Consider the following 16465-nt stretch of genomic DNA (forward strand, 5'->3'; position numbering starts at 1 on the left):
CCCCCCACCAAATCTTCTGAATGCACTATCAACTTGCGACAGTCGCTCGCTTCAACTTCTTGCTCAAACTGTGGAAATCTCTCACACAGTATTTGTAATCCACATATAGATCCTGGGCCGGTGGCCCAAGGGATCTAGCACAGCAAAGTGTTCTCCATAAGACCCTGGCCCGATGGCCCAAGGGATCTGCAAGTGAGCTTAAACAGTTAACAGGACCTTGTAGAATTCAGCACTATATTTTGTTCTCTTTTGCACTGACTTTTGGTCAGTTGTGATGGCTAGCCAGCAATGAAACACAGTTTGAGAGTCTCTTTATCTTCTGCTTGTTATCCTCAAAAGTAGTAATCTGGATGAGGGACTCAGACATAAGCCCCTTGCTCGTCCTTCACTCTCACAGACCAGGCCTGGCGTGACCCATCCGGGCGGCGGAACACTACTTGGTCTAGATAAATTGAGCGCCCATAGTTCCACTGGGCCTTTACAGCGGTAAACCTTTCTTTTAACTCTGGTTCAGGCAAGTCCTGATATGGTTTAGGGATAAAGAGAAAATCCCATATAGCCTCATCACACCAAAAGTCTCTGTATTTTTCAACTAACAACATCACTTCTCTTGGAGCATAGGGGTAATCATACCCATATTCCAGCGCCACCTTTCGCTGCATCCACCTTTGCATCCTTGACTGTCGGGGGAGAGTCTTCCTGTTGCCCTTCCCAGGTGGAGAAAATGGGGTTACCACCCGCTGAATCATGTTTTCATATGCGGCATTCTGGTTAGTGATGGACGAACATCGGCCAGGGCGGTTCGCGAACATCAGCCGCAAATTTTCTCAAAAGTCCGCGAACCGCAAGTATGCGGCGGACCCCATTGACTTTAATGGGAGGCGAACTTTAAAAACCTTTAGGTCATATTTGCAGCCACAATGGCAGCACATGGACAATGTCATAACAGAAGTATTGCAATTGGAAAAGTTGCCCTAAATTTTTTTTTTTTTTACAGCAAAAAATATTTTTTTTTTTTTCATAAATCAGCCAGAACTGACAGCAGCCGGTAAATACATCGTCTAATACATATAGGGTCCATTCACACATCTGTAAAATGGGTCCGCATCCATTCCACAATTTGGCAGAACCTTTACAGACCCATTGATTTTCAATTCCAGTCTGAAAAATTAGGCATTCACAGGATAAAGAAGTGTCGGCCATTCCAGGCCCCAAACATTAGCCCACATGTGTTTACCTGACAGCTAAGAATGTTGTATTCTGTGGCTGAAGCTACATTAGGCATTCACAGGATACCGAAGTAAGTGTCGGCAGTGGGCGGGGGGGGGGGGGGCAGGCAGGCGTGATTTGCCAGGAATGGGGGGGAGATCATTGTGCTGCAGTGGGGGTGGTAGGCAGTGGGCTATTGCCAGATTGCCAGGTCTGGGGGGGGGGGGAGTCACTGTGTAGCAGTGGGGGTGGTAGGCAATGGTGAATTGCCAGCTCTGGGGGGGGGGGTCACTGTGTAGCAGTGGGGGTGGTAGGCAATGGTGAATTGCCAGGTCTGGGGGGTCGGTCACTGTGTAGCAGGGGGGGTGGTAGGCAGTGGAGAATTACCAGGTCTGGGGGTGGTGGGGGAGGGTCACATATGCAGTTTTCTGCAGACACCTATAAGTGATATTTGCAGTATGACAGATGGTGTTTCATTTAAAGGGACTGATGGAATAGGATGTTATAAAGTCAGGTAGTATCAGCGGAGGTTGGGAATTGGGTGGCAGTAAATTGACAGGGAAGGGGGGGGGGGAATAGGTAGTAGTGAATGATCAGGCCTGAAGGGGATCACATATTGGGGGGGGGGATCACAGTGTGGTGCTGAATTTGGGGGGAGATCATATATTGGTGGGGGCAGTGCTGAATCGTCAGCCCCGGATGTCAGTGGTGAATTGCGTGTTGGGGAATGAGAGCGGTGGTGAATTTGGGGGAGATCACATTTTGTGTGGTGTAAGGGGGGGGGGGGGGTGTGACACAGCAGTTGTGAATTTGGTGGGAAGATCACATATTAGGGTGGGGGTATCAGTGGTGAATTGTGGTGTGGTTTTTTTTGGGGGGCTACACCACCACTGTATCATACCCCCCCCCCCCCCCGCACACAATTCACCACTGATCTCCTCACCAAATTCACCACTGCTTTGTCATTCCCCATTACTCACCACACCACTTTGCTTGTGACATTGAAGGTCAGTGTTAGTGCCGGTATGTCAGGAAATGTCCCGCCTCCTGTCAGTGTTTCTATGATATTATTTCCCTCTGCCAGGTGTGGAATCTGATCTCTCTGCCAGTCCCATAGTTGCCAACTGTCCTGTTTTTGACGGGACAGTCCCGCCAAATAGGACCTTGTCCCGGCTCATTTACACTGACTTGTTCCGGCCAGTGGGGGAGGCAGGGGGGGCCGTCTGACCTTTCTATCTTGTCTCCCTGCCGTCATTATTATCTTCATACTCAGGATGGCCGGCGGGCGCCCTGTGATTGGGTGAACTGTGGCGAGGGCTGGCCTCTGTGCCTGTCCAATAGCGTAATTTTGGTTACGCCCCGCCCCGCCTGCATGCTCCGCCCTCACCCTCACATGCGAGCGCGCTCAGACTGAACACACAGCTACGGACGTCCTCTGAACAACATTCTTTTCCTCCTCATCAGTGTCAGTGTGCAGTGCCCGCTGGCAGATTTGAATTTACAGATGTAGTGGGGACAAGGAGAGAGCAGACTGTCAGTACTGTTTGTAGAGTGGGGAACAAAAAGAGAGATTATAGTGGAGAAAATGAGGGGATGCCGGCCCTGGGATGCTAGAGAGGAGCAAAGTCTCAGCAGTGCCATAAAACAAAAATTCTGTCTGGAAGAGAGATAGGGAACTAGCTGTCTCTGTATTCTCTCCCTGTTCCCTATTTCTCTTCCAGACAGAATTTGTGTTTTATGGCACTGCTGAGACTTTGCTCCTCTCTAGCATCCCCTCATTTTCTCCAATATCTGTCTTGTGTTCCCCACTCTTCTCTAATAAACAGCACTCTGCTCTCTTCCTCTAGCAGTCACTTCTGTAAGGGTCCATTCACACGGCGCACCATCCGACGAGGTTCGTTCTGCTCAGCGGGGATCGATCCACCGATCTCCCGCTGAGCAGGCGGATGACAGCTCTGTCTCCACTCTGTGTGTTCAGAGATGGAGCTGTCAGATCCCCGCTGTTCTCTATGGGGAGATTGGATGTCGGTTCTCATCCGATCCCATCTGCCAGATGGATGGAAAATAGGGTTTCCATCCGTCCGGATTTCACGGACAGGATCAGATAGCAGCAGATGTCAGTGGACATGTCTCCGCTGCACCCGCTGCCCCATGGGGGTGCGTGGAGGATCTGATCAGGTCCGCCTGAAAAAACTGACAGGCGGATCGGATCGCCCATGTGAAAGGACCCTAACTGTTAACTTTCTATTGTTTTCTTGCCCTGTGCAAAACTCCTTGTCCCCCCTTTTTCTCTGTTCCCACTTTGGGTGAGCTGAGCCGGTTTGTACCGGTCTGAGGAGAGACGTCAGTTACAGTGTTACAGAGGTACGGCTTTGTCGTACTGAGGGGGCTCTGCATTCGGTAATGTCTGAGAGGAACGGAAGAGGGGGAAGGGAGGTGTCCCCTCAGTTGTTGTTGGGGGGTTCTTTCATGTGTCAGAGGGGTCCCCTCTGCACTGTTTGGGTCACAGGTGTCAGAATAGGGTTCTGTCATGTGACTCGAGGGGTCCCCTCTTCACTGTTGGGGGGGGTCACAGGTGCCAGAAAGGGGTTCTGTCATGTGACTGGAGGGGTCCCCTCTCCACCGTTGGGGGGTCACCGGTGCCAGAAAGGGGTTCTGTCATGTGATTGAAGGGGTCCCTTCTCCACTGTTGGGGGATCATAGGTGCCAGAATGGGGTTCTGTCATGTGACTGGGGGGTTTACCTTGTCACTGTTGGGGGTCACATGTGCCAGAATGGGGTTCTTTCCTGTGACTGGGGGGGGGGTCCCCTCTGCACTGTGTTGGGATCACTCATGGTGGGATGGGGAAGGTCTGTCATGTTGGCGTGTCCCCTCTTTTCTGTATTGGGGTAACAAGTGAGGGGGTGGGGTTCTGACATGGGGTTGGGGTTAGGGATGATCGAACGGTTCGAGTCGACCATCGGTTCGACCCGAACATTGACTGTTCGAAATTCGGCCGAATTCCGAACTTTTTGCTGAAAAAGTTCAGAATTCGGCAACCAGAACCGACCAAAATGCAATGGGACAGGAAATGGGCTTTAAAAGCCCGTGATTGGACCAGAACCATCAGTAAAAGCCAATTGAGGGGGCAGGAGGATGCTAGGAATGTGATTGGAGTGACTAGGGGGTCCAGAGGCAATCAGTAGTGAATACGCCCCCCTGTATATAAGATAGCCCTGCCAAATCGCTAGCACTGTAATACAGGGGCTGTGGAAGAGAGTGCAAGCAGTTTTGTTACTCCTGCTGCTCCAGTGTCATTTAGCAATTATTAGTGTGAGGAAAGGGATATCTAGTGTAGTTAGGGTACTATTTTCCACTATAGTTAGATTCAAAAATCTAGTTTCTGTAGGGAAAGTGTTAGGTGTCAGGGTGACCGTAGTGTCGTGTAGGGTTAACTAACTCTGACTGCTATGGCAGGGTGACCAAACCCTTCCATGTCAGGGTGACCGCCATAGAAAAAAGATTGTTTGTATTAGAACTGCAGTAGAGCAGGGATGTGGCTTCACTACTTTCACACCCGGCCGTTTTAGTTGCAGGCGTTTATTGGGCTTTTTTGTGGACGTCTTTGGAGGCAGGCATGACATCTGAACTTCTGTGTAGGGGTATATATACACACACACATATATGTATATATACACCTACACACATATAGGTGTGATAGGAGCGAAGCCCTATGCCTGCAAATAATTTCATTAGCGCAGGCATAGGATTCTGTTACTTTCACACCTATATGTGTGTAGGTGTATATATACATATATGTGTGTGTGTATATATACCCTTATACAGAAGTTCAGATGTTATGCCTGCCTCCAAAGACGCCCAAAAAAACGCCTGCAACAAAAACGCCCAGGTGTGTTGTTGCAGGCGTTTTTTTTGGGCATTTTTTGGGCGTCTTTGGAGGCAGGCATGACATCTGAACTTCTGTATAGGGGTATATATACACACACATATATATATATATATATACACATACACACATATAGGTGTAATAGGAGTGGAGCCACATTCCTGCAAATTATTTAATTAGCGCATGGATAGGATTTCGCTCCTTTCACACCTATATGTGTGTATGTGTACATATACATATATGTGTGTGTGTATATATACCCCTACACAGAAGTTCAGATGTCATGCCTGCCTCCAAAGACGTCCACAAAAAAGCCCAATAAACGCCTGCAACAAAAATGGCCAGGTGTGAAAATAGCGGAGCCACTACCCTGCTCTATTGCAATTCTTGCAATTCTAATACAATCTTTTTTTTCTGGTTCTGGACTTGCTACAGAGCTGAAACTTCACATGTACACTTTTTAGACCCCCCAGATACTAAATCCAAAGAAATCTCATTTTTTAATAATTGGCTTTCTATCAAAAACGACAATTTTTAAGAACTTTTTTTGTGTGATTAATAGTCCCTGGGGCATGACCCAGAACAATAGGCACTTTTTAGGGGCATTTATTGGGTTTTAGGGCTTCAAAATTGTGTTTTTTGATTACCGAAGTTCGGGTCCCATTCATTTCAATGGGGTTCTGAAATCCGGGTCGAACTTTCGGGAAGTTTGGGTGTTCTGGTCGCACCGAACTTTCAAAAGTTCGATCATCCCTAGTTGGGGTGTCCCCTTTGTAGTAAGTTCAGATCACTAGTGGCGGGATGGGTGAAGGGTCTTTCATGTAACTGGGGTGTACCCTCTCCATTATTGGTCCTTGATAGGGGGGGGGGGGGGTCTCTTATGTCACTGGTGTCTCCCCTCTGCATTGTGTTGGGGTCAAATGTGCTCAGGTGTGCCCAGACAAAAAATGTAATATGTAATTATAAATAAAGTGTTAGGTGTAAATAAGTACAATAAAACCTAATTATAGCAGATAGTATAATCGTACTTATTTACACCTTGCACTTTATTTATATTTCCATATTACATTTCTTGTACGGTCACACCTGAGCACATTTCACACTTTAGAATTGCAGGGAAATGTGATGAGAATTTTAAACTTTAGGCAGAAGTAGTGCAGCTGAATGGGAGAATTTTTCCAACTCTACTTTTGGCCTCAAGTTTTCAATTCCCTTTTGAATTTCCTGTAATTCTCTCTTTATGAAGTAGACCCTATAATCTGATAAGTAGGCGGAGATTAATTATGCTGAGTGGGCGGAGCTTCAGGGAAGTGGGTGTGGTAAGTAATTGATAGCTGTGCTGCAAAGTGTCCCTGGAAATTTTTTTCAAATGTTGGCAACTATGCAGTCCCAGCCTGGAGAACGGGGACTTTGTGACTTCTCAGGCTGGGGTGACAGGTGTGGGGGGGGGGGGGGAGAATAAGATGGGGGAGGGGGGTGTAAATTCAGGAGGTAAAGCAGCAGCTGTCCATGGCAGAGAGGAGAAGAGACAGAGAACAGCTGCACAAAGTTCCCGGCTCCAGAGCTCTGCATGTGCACAACATTTACCAGCTGATAGGAGGAGATTCTTTTTTTTTGCTCAATAAGTTTTTATTGAGAAAAATATAAAACAGAACATTAACAATAATAAAACCGTGTGTTGTCAAAAGAAAAATAGTCCAAGTCAAGCATCCAAAACACAAAACTTCTGTCATGTACAACATGTTGAGCCATATAGGTAATGAGGAACATGTAGAAAATCAGTCAGGATTATTCTGACAATCGTGCAACACACAATTTCAAACCAATCTGTTATTAGGACTACAGAAACAAAAAGAAACAGAGAGTGATAGAAGAAGAGAGAGAGGACCGAGAGAGTAGGGGGGAGAATATAGAAGGGAAAAAGAAAGAAGGGGTAAAGAAAGAAGAGGGGTGGGGGGCACCCAGCTTCTGTGGCTCATACAAACTATCAAGGAGAAAATGAGAACCGGCTTAAAGCATAGCATGGCATACGATGAAGAATGAGTAAAGGAGATCCAGCAGGCCCATATCTTGTAAGCTTTGTCAGATTGATTCCTGTATTCTAGAATCATATCTTCCATGTGGTATAAATGGTCAACAGTTTACAGCCATAGTTGTATCGAGGGGATGACCGGGCTCTTCCAGTATGGGGGGGGGGGGGGGATGAGGGATTTGACTGCGTTCAATAAATGTGGAGTGATGGATTGGCGATATGGGCCTGTTGGTTTCTCCGTACAGTGAAATAATACTTCCCATGGATCTCTCTTAATTGGATAACCCTGAATTTCCTCAATCAACTGTAAAACAGCAGACCAGTGTAGCAGGATTTCCAGGCATTGGGCCTGATGTGGGTCTGCCATGGTCACCGGTTACACCAACAGCACATTTAACCCCTTAAGCCCCGGAAGATTTTACCCCCTTCCTGACCAGGGCCTATTTTGCGATTCGCCTCTGCGTGACTTTAACGGACAATTGCGCGGTCGTGCGACGCTATACCTAAACCAATTTGACGTCCTTTTTTCCCCACAAACAGAGATTTCTTTTGGTGGTATTTGATCACCTGTGCGATTTTTTGATCATGCGCTATAAACAAAAAAATAGCAGAAATTTTGCAAAAATAACAATATTTTTCACATTTTTTTTATATGAAATTCCCCAAAAAAAATGTAAAAATCAAAATTTTTTAACATTCTCGGCCAATTTGTTTTATGCTACATATGTTTGGTAAAAAAAATCGCAAAAAGCGTATTTTGATTGGTTTGCGCAAAAGTTATTGCGTTTACTAACAAAGGGAAAGATTTTTGTCATTTTTGTTGTTTTTTTTTTAACGTGTAATGGCGGCGATCTGCGATTTTTTTTGCGGTACTGCGACATTGCGGCAGACAGATCGGACCCTTGACTGACATTTTTGACACTTTTGGGGTTACCAGTGACATTACTGCAGTAATCAGTGCTATACATATGCACTGTTACTACAAAAAGACACTGGTAGTGAAGGGGTTAACTTTATTTGAGAGGGAGGGGCTGTGTGTGTCCCTAGGGGCGTGCTTTCTACTGTGATTGGCTGTGGCTTGGGCTGTAGAAACAGTGATCAACGGTCCTACATAGTAGAACCGTGTGATCACAGTTTCTACACAGGGGAGAATGACAGGCGGCTTGTTTACACTAGCCGCCTGACTTTCTCCCTCTGCAGCGGCGATCGCAGTGACCACGCGGGAGCGCGCCTCCGGCAGCGTGCGCTCGCTCCCTAGACTCTCACAGGCTAGCGACGTAGACCTACGTCGCTTTGCCTGTGAGGGGCTGACCGGCGACGTAAATCGTCGTTAGGCAGTCGGCAAGTGGTTAAGCTGATTTCCTAGGTGTGAGATCTGATTCAAAGAACGGTCCGGCATCTTTGTTTTGTTTATTTTATATGGGGATGGGAGAAGGGAATGAGTGGGATACTCCTCTGGCCCAACTAGGTACAAAATGGGACACTTTGTAGAAAAATGCCTTTCAGCGCTGTCTTGACGCCGGCTGGATGCCGACCAACGCTTGCTGACGCTTGAAATCACTGACTTGCTGAACTGTACTGAAGACTGACTTCTGACACTCTGGTTAGCTCAAAAGTCCTTGACACGGCTCCCTCCAGTCCTTCCTGACTGAGGTAGCCCTTTGTAATGCTGCTGCTGCAACTCTTAAAGCGGAGTTCCGGCCACAAAATCGACATAGTCGATTTTGGGCCATCCGCTTGCTTTTGGTCACCTGAAAAATAAATGGATAGTTACGATTTTTTTTTGTTTACTTACCTTGTTATTGAAGAAAAATATACTCACCTTTCTTCCACTTCCCCCTCTGCGGCCACGGCCCGCGCCGTCACTTCCTCTTTGCATTGATTCCTGGGAGCTGAACGTCATCGCTCCCAGGAATCAATGCGCCTGCAACGGCCCCGCTCGTCAGTTCCGGTGCGAGCGCGTCATTCCCTGCTAAACAGCTTCTGGGCATGCCCAGAAGCTGTGGAGGGATGACGTGCCCGCACCGGAAGTGACGAGCGGGGGCTGGTGCAGGCGCATTCTGGGAGAAGAGGACACGGAAGAGGACGCAGAAGAGGACGCGCTGGCTTCAGCTGCCCACATCTGAGATGGCAGCGCTAGAGAAGAAATTTTCAAGGTAAGTATTTCTTCTAAAAGGTAAGTGCGACCCGGGACAGTACAGAGGCTATCCACTATGGAATGTACTAGCCCTGACTGTCCCGGGGGTATTTTTATTGAAAAAACATTTTCATGGCCGGAACTCCGCTTTCACACTGTACACTCTGCACTGTACACTCTGTACCTCAGGGCCCAACCACTGGCACCCCCTTTTCTCTTCAGGGTCAACACTGGCACCCCCCTTTACTTTGCTCCTGCACCGACTAGATAGCTCTTGGATCCCTCCGACCTTCTCCGGAGTGGTACCCTCTCACTAGGCAGACCCCCAGGGGCAGTTTGCAGTACTAACGACTGGGAATGCTTTCCTGAAACTCAACCCCTCTCAGCTTCGCTGCTCAGCCCTGTATCCACTCAGGCAAGCCGCCTGGGACACCCGATTCTTCCTGTCAGGAGGAGAGACAGCCATACCCTCCCTCCTGGGACTCCGCTTCCCACCAAAGATGCTGCGTCGTGCTCCACTCAAATTTATACCCACTCCCTGTAGTATGGTAAGCAACGGGTTAAGTTGCTGTCTGCAAAATGTTACAATTATGTATATGTCTGGGAGCTGGGTGTGGCTGAAGTTTAGTTGCATGCTGATGTGCAGTGAATAAAGAAGCAACCTGTACAGCCTGGTCTGTGTTAATACACTACACTCCCAGAATGCTGTGTGGCAGAATCTGCCTTTCTGGAGTAGATACAAGCCTGGGTGTGCCATTGGCCGGGTTTCCTCCAACTGCCCAATGAGAGCCCTCATTGAGCACAGTGGGGAGACTCCCCAGTCTCAACAGCCACACCTGGGAACCATGACAATTTCGCTGAAAATCATGGCCCTGCTGATAAGCAGCCAAGGCCTACAACACTTTACCTAGCACCTACCTTGTAGGGTGCTACATCCCCCCCACACAAAACTGAGTCATGTCCCCATTGACTCTGAGTCATGTCCCCTATCAAAAACTTCAGCCAAAAATTCAGGAGTATCCCACAATCCTGGAAAAGGGAGAAAAGGGAAGAACGAATGTACAAATAAATTATGTGAAAAAATATAGATATACATTTTTCTCTGCTGTACAAGGTATACAAACATTTAGGTGCATGAAGATGATGCACCCTCCACCAAACAAACTCGCTTGGTGGGGATTTCAACAATATACAATTTACATTCCCTCACTGACTGTCTCTACCGTGAGCCCACCTGTAGTGAAATGGAAGAAAAAGTTAGTCTTCTGCATACATTAAGAAAATACAAGACTAACTGACTGAACAGTTGAGTGAGAAGACCCTCCTATCCAGGGCGACCTTCTCACTCCCTTCCCTGACTACCTCTGCTAACCAGTATCTTGACTCGCCGGGTCCACTCCTTCCCTCCTGGTGGAAAGTCTGTGCCTTAACACTGGCTATGCAGAGTCCTTTCTTTGAAGTGAGACACAGCGCCTCCTGGCTTCCTCTCAGAGCACTTCTTGTCAGGAAACAGGGCAAGCCACTGAAGCCTGGATGGCCTGCAGTCCTGCCGAGTCAGGGAAGTAGACACAGGGGGTCTCTCAGGGCACCCCCCACCAAATCTTCTGAATGCACTATCAACTTGCGACAGTCGCTCGCTTCAACTTCTTGCTCAAACTGTGGAAATCTCTCACACAGTATTTGTAATCCACATATAGATCCTGGCCCGGTGGCCCAAGGGATCTAGCACAGCAACGTGTTCTCCATAAGACCCTGGCCCGGTGGCCCAAGGGATCTAGCACAGAAAAGTGTTCTCCATAAGACCCTGGCCCGAAGGCCCAAGGGATCTGCAAGTGAGCTTAAACAGTTAACAGGAACTTGTAGAATTCAGCACTATATTTTGTTCTCTTTTGCACTGTCTTTTGGTCAGTTGTGATGGCTAGCCAGCAATGAAAGCACAGTTTGAGAGTCTCTTTATCTCTTGCTTGTTATCCTCAAATGTTGTAATCTGGATGAGGGACTCAGACATAAGCCCCTTGCTCGTCGTTCACTCTCACAGACCATGCCTGGCCTGACCCATCCGGGCGGCGGAACTCTACTCGGTCTATATAAATTGAGCGCCCATAGTTACACTGGGCCTTTACAGCGGTAAACCTTTCTTTTAACTCTGGTTCTGGCAAGTCCTGATATGATTTAGGGATAAAGAGACAATCCCATATAGCCTCATCGCACCAAAAGTCTCTGTATTTTTCAACTGACGCCACCTTTCGCTGCATCCACCTTTGCATCCTTGACTGTCGGGGAAGAGTCTTCCTGTTGCCCCTCCCAGGTGGAGAAAATGGGGTTACCACCCGCTGAATCATGTTTTCATATGCGGTATTCTGGTTAGTGATGGACGAACATCGGCCGGGGCGGTTCGCGAACATCAGCCGCAAATTTTCTCAAAAGTCTGCGAACCGCAAGTATGCGGCGGACCCCATTGACTCGCGAATATGTCCGCGCCGCCATTTTCTTTTTCATTCAGAAGAACTTTGACCCATGACACAGCCGTCAGGTGGAACGGGACAGTCAATTGAAACATTCCAGCACATGGATAGTCCCCCTACCCTATAAATAGACCTGACCTGGCGGCCATTTCACATTCCACTTTCTGCCAGTGTATGGGAGGCAAACTTTAAAAACCTTTAGGTCATATTTGCAGCCACAATGGCAGCACATGGACAATGTCATAACAGAAGTATTGCAATTGGAAAAGTTGCCCTAAATTTTTTTTTTTTTTACAGCAAAAAATATTTTTTTTTTTTCATAAATCAGCCAGAACTGACAGCAGCCGGTAAATACATTGTCTAATACATATAGGGTCCATTCACACATCTGTAAAATGGGTCCTCATCCCTTCCACAATTTGGCAGAACCTTTACAGACCCATTGATTTTCAATTCCAGTCTGAAAAATTAGGCATTCGCAGGATAAAGAAGTGTCGGCCATTCCAGGCCCCAAAAATTAGCCCACATGCGTTTACCTGACAGCTAAGAATGTTGTATTCTGTAACTGAAGGTACATTAGGCATTCACAGGATACAGAAGTATGTGTCGGCAGTGGGGGGAGGCAGTGGTGATTTGCCAGGTCTGGGGGGGGGGGGGGAGATCATTGTGCTGCAGTAGGGGTGGTAGGGTAGGCAGTGGGCAATTGCCAGGTCTGGGGGGAGGGGGTCATTGTGTAGCAGTGGGGGTGGTAAGCAATGGTGAATTGCCAGGTTTGGGGGGGGGTCACTGTGTAGCAGTGGGGGTGGTAGGCAATGGTAAATTGCCAGGTCTGAGGGGGTCACTGTGTAGAAGTGGGGGTAGTAGGCAGTGGACAATTACCAGGTCTGGGGGTGGGGGTGGGGTCACATATGCAGTTTTCTGCAGACACCTATGAGTAGAGATGGCCTTGTGGTTCGCGGCGAATTTTGCTTGTTCGCAAAAAGTCAGACTTTTGCCGACGTTCGCGAATATGTCCGCGCCGCCATTTTCTTTTTCATTCAGAAGAACTTTGACCCATGACACAGCCGTCAGGTGGAACGGGACAGTCATTTGAAACATTCCAGCACATGGATAGTCCCCCTACCCTATAAATAGACCTGACCTGGCGGCCATTTCACATTCCACTTTCTGCCAGTGTAGGGAGAGGTCTGCTGTGCTCATTAGGGAGAGTTTGCTAGACACATATAGTGCTGTGAAGATCCACAAAAGTCCTTTTCAGGGCTGGTATTTCGGTATAGGCCTTCTACAGTCTCTTTTCAGGTTAGGGACAGGTATCCTGTGGTTGCTTTAGGGGCAGTTAGAGATCGACTGCAGTCACAAATCGCTCTGTCAATGTCCACAAAAGTCCTTTCCAGGGCTGGTATTTCGGTATAGGTCTAGTATCTTTTGAGCTTAGGGAGAGGTATCCAGTGGTTGCTTTAGGGGCAGTTAGAGATCGGCTGCAGTCACACAGAAATCGCTAATTTTGATCTCACACAAATCGCTATGTCAATGTCCACAAAAGTCATTTAAGGTGCTCCAATGTCATTTTAGGGTCTATTACAGTCTCTTTACTATAGGGGCCAGGTATCCTGTGGTTGCTTTAGGGCCAGTTAGAGATCGGCTGCAGTCACACACAAATCGCTAATTTTGATCTCACACAAATTGCCATGTCAATGTCCACAAAAGTCATTAAGGTGCTCCAATGTCGTTTTAGGGTCTATTACAGTCTCTTTACTATAGGGGCCAGGTATCCTGTTGTTGCTGTAGGGGCAGTTAAGAGATCGGCTGCAGTCGCACAGATATCGCTATGTCAATGTCCATAGCGCAGTATATATCAGTGAGTTTCTGTATGTTTAATGCAGTATATATTAGTGCATTACCACACGTTTATTCCAGTATACAGTATACCAGTGCACTACTGCGCGTTTAACGCAGTATATATCTGTGCGTTACAGGACGTTTAACGCAGTATATACAAGTGCATTTCTGTATGTTTATTCCAGTATACAGTATACCAGTGCACTACTGCACGTTTAACGCAGTATATATCTGTGTGCTACAGGACGTTTAATGCAGTATATACTAGGGATGCACCGAAATGAAATTCTTGGCCGAAGCCGAATAATAATGAAATGCTTGGCCGAAGGCCGAATACCGAACACGGTGTTTCGCATTTTTTCCATTTATTTTGCCAATTTTTTGTCCTCTCTCTTGTCCTCTCGTGTCTCTCTCTCTCTCTCTTGTCCTCTCATGTCTCTCTCTCTCTCTCTCTCTTGTCCTCGCATGTCTCTCTCTCTCCCTAAATGTTACTGTAGGGAATGGGATTCAATGCACACTGCAGCCTTGTACCATAGGGTTAATGTTAGTGACACTGTAGGGATTGGGAAGGATGCTGGGAATGGAAATCAGGAAGCATGCAGGCAGCCTTGTAAATTTTAATTGCAGATACAGGGCACTGGGCAGGTCAGGGTTAATATGTAACATCAATTACTCAGTGACAGTCAGTCAGTGTCAGTGTGGACTCGATCAGATTATACAGTGACAGACAGTCTCTCATAGTGGTGGTAGTAGGAGGCTGGAGGTGGACTAGTAGGAGCCTGGAAAGGAGCACAGCCGCATACATACATTACTCACTCGTGCACTGCAGCCCGCCCCACACATTCAGTGAGTCTTACTCTCCTCCCTAGTTTTTTCAATGGCACATTCAGGAAGCCAATCACGCCGTGAGTAGCGGCACAGCGGAACCAATCAGGTGTGCAGGCATGAGTGTGCCATTGAAAAAACTAGGGAGGAGAGTAAGACTCACTGAATGTGTGGGGCGGGCTGCAGTGCACGAGTGAGTAATGTATGCTCACCGCTGAAGTGTCCCGGCTTCACGGAAGTCTGTGAGTCCTCCTGTCCTCCTCCGAGTCCCTTCCCCCTGCCTATGTAAATATCGTGACCTCGGCGATATGAATATCGCCTACGGCCACAGAACGTTTGTCGATATCATATCGACTATCGTTCAGCCCTATTGTTCGGCACAAAATTATTCGGCCTTTTGACTTATTCGGCCGAACACCGAAAGTGCTATTTTTTCTATTTTCGGCCGAATAATGTTCGGCCGCCGAATATTCGGTGCATCCCTAGTATATACCAGTGCGTTACTGCACATTTAATGCAATACCTATTTCCGTGCATTGCTGCACGTTTAACGCAGTATATAGCCATGCATTACTGCACGCTTAATGCAGTATGTATCAGTGCGTTACTGCACATTTAGCGCAGTATATATCAGTGAGTTTCTGTATGTTTAATGCAGTTCATATTAGTGCATTACTGCACGTTTATTACAGTATACAGTATACCAGTGCACTACTGCACGTTTAACGCAGTATATATCTGTGCCTTACAGGACGTTTCCAAAGCAGGAATCTGAGCTCCGATAGCCTTGGATTCTGCTGTACTGCTAACGGCGTCTCCTCCATGCTTCTCTTCTTTCCCTTCATGTCGCGCGTGTCTGACGTCTGCGCCAGAAGTTCCGGTTTGAAGACGAGGTTTGGAACGCCCGTACGGCGGGAAATTCAAATCTTCCGTGGAGGAGAGCTGCTGGCGCCGGAAACAAGACCTGGAAACACAATCACAGGTGACAGAGGGCTTGTTCTGTGGGCGACCTGTGAGTTCCCCGGATGAGAGTGCAGGGACTGCTCCACTCGTAAGGCCCCCCAAGGGAGACCCGTGGCCTTCTGCTGAACCTGGCTCACAGGGTACCTTTCGACTCTAGGAGTCTGCAGGTAAGATCTTAATCGACGTTTCTCTTGTAGGAAGAAACACAATCTAAACTGAGGGCCAGAGGGAAAGATGGGGCCTTTTAACTATTCTTAATTGATTGTGTTTCCGGTAGGGAGGAGCCTATAATCTCTCACTGTTGGGCCGTCCTGGAAGGAGAGGAGAGAAAATATACTGTCAACCTACATGCCCAGTGTCTAAATTCAAGCTTGTCAAAGCTGCTGGCTTTACAACTCCTGCCTTTCCATCTGGTGGATTCTGCCCCCTTCCGTGAATTTTCAGAATATGCTGTACCACAATGGCAGGTTCCCAGTCGCTATTTATTTTCACTTAAGGCCATTCCAGCTCTCTACCAACACGTGGAAGGCAATGTTGTGGCATCGTTGGGCAAGGCAGTCAGCTGCAAGGTGCATGTTACTGCTGACACATGGTCCAGCAAACATGGTCAGGGACATTATATTTAGTTCACAGCACACCCTGTAACTCTGCTTGCAACTCGGAAGGATGCAGGACAGGAGTCAGGCGCTACAGCTTGTTGCGACGCCACGTCTCCATACAGCTAGTGGTGATGATGCAGGATTTGTCAGCTCCACCCCCCTCATCTATGCCCTCCTCTGCAACCACAGCCCTGGGATGTCGAGAAGAGACCCTTGTCCCCATGGGGACAAGGTGCTTTGGAGAGGGGGGTGCAGAGAATCCCCCACCCCAAAGTTCCCCCTCATGTTGAAGACATGGGACCTGGTATGGTTCAGGAGGAAGGGAACCGCTTTCTTACCCTCCTTCCTGAGTTGCTGGGCTGTATGCTCGGATAAGGGTCTGATATGGATTTTGGAGGGGACCCAAGCCTTTTTTTACATTTTGGCATTGGGTTACCTTAAAATCCATACCAGACCCGAAGGGCTTGGTATGGATTGGCATGTTTTTCCTTTTGCGTTGCCAACGATGG

Source organism: Pelophylax lessonae, assembly GCF_965119305.1.
Source record: "Pelophylax lessonae genome assembly, chromosome: 2".
NCBI lineage: Eukaryota > Metazoa > Chordata > Amphibia > Anura > Ranidae > Pelophylax > Pelophylax lessonae.